Consider the following 6,000-nt stretch of genomic DNA (forward strand, 5'->3'; position numbering starts at 1 on the left):
TTTGCCGGCCCATGAATGTACGCCACTGTTGTGTATTTGCCGGCCAATGCATGTACGCCACTGTTGTGTATTTGCCGGACCATGAATGTACGCCGCTGTTGTGTATTTGCCGGACCATGAATGTACGCCGCTGTTGTGTATTTGCCGGACCATGAATGTACGCCGCTGTTGTGTATTTGCCGGACCATGAATGTACGCCACTGTTGTGTATTTGCCGGCCCATGAATGTACGCCACTGTTGTGTATTTGCCGGCCCATGAATGTACGCCACTGTTGTGTATTTGCCGGACCATGAATGTACGCCACTGTTGTGTATTTGCCGGACCATGAATGTACGCCACTGTTGTGTATTTGCCGGCCCATGCATGTACGCCACTGTTGTGTATTTGCCGGCCCATGCATGTACGCCACTGTTGTGTATTTGCCGGGCCATGCATGTACGCCACTGTTGTGTATTTGCCGGCCCATGAATGTACGCCACTGTTGTGTATTTGCCGGCCCATGCATGTACGCCACTGTTGTGTATTTGCCGGGCCATGCATGTACGCCATTGTTGTGTATTTGCCGGACAATGCATGTACGCCACTGTTGTGTATTTGCCGGACCATGCATGTACGCCACTGTTGTGTATTTGCCGGGCCATGCATGTATGCCACTGTTGTGTATTTGCCGGACCATGCATGTACGCCACTGTTGTGTATTTGCCGGCCCATGAATGTACGCCACTGTTGTGTATTTACCGGACTATGAATGTACGCCACTGTTGTGTATTTGCCGGACCATGAATGTACGCCACTGTTGTGTATTTGCCGGACCATGAATGTACGCCACTGTTGTGTATTTGCCGGACCATGCATGTACGCCACTGTTGTGTATTTGCCGGCCCATGCATGTACGCCACTGTTGTGTATTTGCCGGGCCATGCATGTACGCCATTGTTGTACGCCACTGTTGTGTATTTGCCGGACCATGAATGTACGCCACTGTTGTGTATTTGCCGGCCCATGCATGTACGCCACTGTTGTGTATTTGCCGGCCCATGCATGTACGCCACTGTTGTGTATTTGCCGGGCCATGTATGTACGCCATTGTTGTGTATTTGCCGGCCCATGCATGTACGCCACTGTTGTGTATTTGCCGGACCATGCATGTACGCCACTGTTGTGTATTTGCCGGCCCATGCATGTACGCCACTGTTGTGTATTTGCCGGACCATGCATGTACGCCACTGTTGTGTATTTGCCGGACCATGCATGTACGCCACTGTTGTGTATTTGCCGGGCCATGCATGTATGCCATTGTTGTGTATTTGCCGGACCATGCATGTACGCCACTGTTGTGTATTTGCCGGACCATGCATGTACGCCACTGTTGTGTATTTGCCGGACCATGCATGTACGCCACTGTTGTGTATTTGCTGGATCATGCATGTACGCCATTGCTGTGTATTTGCCGGACCATGCATGTACGCCATTGTTGTGTATTTGCCGGATCATATGTGTACGCCACTGTTGTATATTTGCTGGGCCATGCATGTACGCTATTGTTGTATATTTGCCGGACCATGCATGTACGCCACTGTGGTGTATTTGCCGGACCATGCATGTACGCCGCTGTTGTGTATTTGCCGGACCATGCATGTACGCCACTGTTGTATATTTTCGGGACCATACGTGTACGCCACTGTTGTGTATTTGCCAGACCATACATGTACGCCACTGTTGTGTATTTGCCGGACCATGCATGTACGCCACTGTTGTGTATTGGCAAGACCATGCATGTACGCCACTGTTGTATATTTTCGGGACCATATGTGTACGCCACTGTTGTATATTTGCTGGGCCATGAATGTACGCCACTGTTGTATATTTGCCGAACCATGCATGTACGCCGCTGTTGTATATTTGCCGGACCATGCATGTACGCCACTGTTGTGTATTTGCCGGACCATGCATGTACGCCACTGTTGTGTATTTGCCGGACCATGAATGTACGCCACTGTTGTATATTTGCTGGGCCATGCATGTACGCCACTGTTGTGTATTTGCCGGACCATGAATGTACGCCACTGTTGTATATTTGCCGGACCATGAATGTACGCCACTGTTGTGTATTTGTCGGCCCATGAATGTACGCCACTGTTGTGTATTTGCCGGCCCATGCATGTACGCCACTGTTGTGTATTTGCCGGACAATGCATGTACGCCACTGTTGTGTATTTGCCGGACCATGAATGTACGCCACTGTTGTATAATTGCCGGACCATACATATACGCCACTGTTGTATATTTGCCGGACCATGCATGTACGCCACTGTTGTGTATTGGCCGGACCATGCATGTACGCCACTGTTGTATATTTTCGGGACCATATGTGTACGCCACTGTTGTATATTTGCTGGGCCATGAATGTACGCCACTGTTGTATATTTGCCGGACCATGCATGTACGCCACTGTTGTATATTTGCCGGACCATGCATGTACGCCACTGTTGTATATTTGCCGGACCATGCATGTACGCCACTGTTGTGTATTTGCTGGGTCATGCATGTACGCCATTGTTGTGTTTTTGCCGAACCATGCATGTACGCCATTGTTGTGTATTTGCCGGATCATATGTGTACGCCACTGTTGTATATTTGCCGGGCCATGCATGTACGCCACTGTTGTATATTTGCCGGACCATGCATGTACGCCACTGTTGTGTATTTGCCGGACCATGCATGTACGCCACTGTTGTGTATTTGCCGGACCATGCATGTACGCCACTGTTGTATATTTTCGGGACCATACGTGTACGCCACTGTTGTGTATTTCCCGGACCATACATGTACGCCACTGTTGTGTATTTGCCGGACCATGCATGTACGCCACTGTTGTGTATTGGCCGGACCATGCATGTACGCCACTGTTGTATATTTTCGGGACCATATGTGTATGCCACTGTTGTATATTTGCTGGGCCATGAATGTACGCCACTGTTGTATATTTGCCGAACCATGCATGTACGCCACTGTTGTATATTTGCCGGCCCATGCATGTACGCCGCTGTTGTGTATTTGCCGGACCATGCATGTACGCCACTGTTGTGTATTTGCCGGACCATGAATGTACGCCACTGTTGTATATTTGCCGGACCATGCATGTACGCCACTGTTGTGTATTTGCCGGACCATGAATGTACGCCACTGTTGTATATTTGCCGGACCATGAATGTACGCCACTGTTGTGTATTTGTCGGCCCATGAATGTACGCCACTGTTGTGTATTTGCCGGCCCATGCATGTACGCCACTGTTGTGTATTTGCCGGACCATGCATGTACGCCACTGTTGTGTATTTGCTGGACCATGAATGTACGCCACTGTTGTATAATTGTCGGACCATTCATATACGCCACTGTTGTGTATTTGCCGGACCATGCATGTACGCCACTGTTGTGTATTGGCCGGACCATGCATGTACGCCACTGTTGTATATTTTGGGGACCATATGTGTACGCCACTGTTGTATATTTGCTGGGCCATGAATGTACGCCACTGTTGTGTATTTGCCGGACCATGCATGTACGCCACTGTTGTATATTTGCCGGACCATACATGTACGCCACTGTTGTGTATTTGCCGGACCATGCATGTACGCCACTGTTGTGTATTTGCCGGACCATGAATGTACGCCACTGTTGTATATTTGCTGGGCCATGCATGTACGCCACTGTTGTGTATTTGCCGGACCATGGATGTACGCCACTGTTGTATATTTGCCGGACCATGAATGTACGCCACTGTTGTGTATTTGTCGGCCCATGAATGTACGCCACTGTTGTGTATTTGCCGGCCCATGCATGTACGCCAGTGTTTTGTATTTGCCGGACCATGCATGTACGCCATTGTTGTGTATTTGCCGGACCATGCATGTACGCCACTGTTGTATATTGGCTGGGCCATGCATGTACGCCATTGTTGTTTATTTGCCGGACCATGCATGTACGCCACTGTTGTATATTTGCCAGACCATTCATGTACGCCACTGTTGTGTATTTGCCGGACCATGCATGTACGCCATTGTTGTATATTTTCGGGACCATATGTGTACGCCACTGTTGTATATTTGCTGAGCCATGCATGTACGCCACTGTTATATATTTGCTGGGCCATGCATGTTCGCCACTGTTGTATATTTGCCGGACCATGCATGTACGCCACTGTTGTATATTTGCTGGGCCATGCATGTACGCCACTGTTGTATATTTGCCGGACCATGCATGTACGCCACTGTTGTATATTTGCCGGACCATGCATGTACGCCACTGTTGTATATTTGCTGGGCCATGCATGTACGCCAAAGTTGTATATTTGCCGGACCATGCATGTACGCCACTGTTGTATATTTGCTGGGCCATGCATGTTCGCCACTGTTGTATATTTGCCGGACCATGCATGTACGCCACTGTTGTATATTTGCTGGGCCATGCATGTTCGCCACTGTTGTATATTTGGCGGACCATGCATGTACACCACTGTTGTATATTTGCTGGGCCATGCATGTACGCCACTGTTGTGTATTTGCCAGACCATGCATGTACGCCATTGTTTTGTATTTGCCGGACCATGCATGTACGCCATTGTTGTGTATTTGCCGGACCATGCATGTACGCCACTGTTGTATATTGGCTGGGCCATGCATGTACGCCATTGTTGTTTATTTGCCGGACCATGCATGTACGCCACTGTTGTGTATTTGCCAGACCATGCATGTACGCCACTGTTGTGTATTTGCCGGAATATGCATGTACGCCATTGTTGTATATTTTCGGGACCATATGTGTACGCCATTGTTGTATATTTGCTGAGCCATGCATGTACGCCACTGTTGTATATTTGCTGGGCCATGCATGTTCGCCACTGTTGTATATTTGCCGGACCATGCATGTACGCCACTGTTGTATATTTGCTGGGCCATGCATGTACGCCACTGTTGTATATTTGCCGGACCATGCATGTACGCCACTGTTGTATATTTGCTGAGCCATGCATGTTCGCCACTGTTGTATATTTGCTGGGCCATGCATGTACGCCAATGTTGTATATTTGCCGGACCATGCATGTACGCCACTGTTGTATATTTGCTGGGCCATGCATGTTCGCCACTGTTGTATATTTGCCGGACCATGCATGTACGCCACTGTTGTGTATTTGCCGGGCCATGCATGTACGCCACTGTTGTATATTTGCTGGGCCATGCATGTACGCCACTGTTGTGTATTTGCTGGGCCATGCATGTACGCCACTGTTGTGTATTTGCTGGGCCATGCATGTACGCCACTGTTGTGTATTTGCCAGACCATGCATGTACGCCATTGTTTTGTATTTGCCGGAATATGCATGTACGCCATTGTTGTGTATTTGCTGGGCCATGCATGTACGCCACTGTTGTATATTTGCCGGACCATGCATGTACGCCACTGTTGTATATTTGCTGAGCCATGCATGTTCGCCACTGTTGTATATTTGCTGGGCCATGCATGTACGCCACTGTTGTATATTTGCTGGGCCATGCATGTACGCCACTGTTGTATATTTGCCGGACTAGGCATGTAGGCCACTGGCGTTTCTTTTGCTGATGTGGACATTGTACTGACTTTCATCGTGAGTGGAAATTCCTTTATGAGTTAACTGTAATGGTGTACGCATCCCACATCTGAGATAAACACGTGTTTATGCACAGAGCTTTTATGGTCAACAGCTTGTAAAACAGTGTTTTCGTGTCTCGTCTGCGCAAAGCCTTACACCTTTGTCGTTGTATTTATGTTTGTTATGTATAGTGGTTTAAAGGAAAATGAAGGATATCTTTACTATTTTAAGGTATGTCCATGTTTGCAGGGATCTTGTTACCTTTTACGCAAAACATGTATTCACCGTTGTTCGATTTTGCACAATCGACTCTTTTCTATATTATCTGAGTGAATAAAGCGATGATTCATTTTTTTATTCATAGTTTA

This window comes from Mya arenaria, chromosome 7, assembly GCF_026914265.1.
Source record: "Mya arenaria isolate MELC-2E11 chromosome 7, ASM2691426v1".
Classification (NCBI taxonomy): domain Eukaryota; kingdom Metazoa; phylum Mollusca; class Bivalvia; order Myida; family Myidae; genus Mya; species Mya arenaria.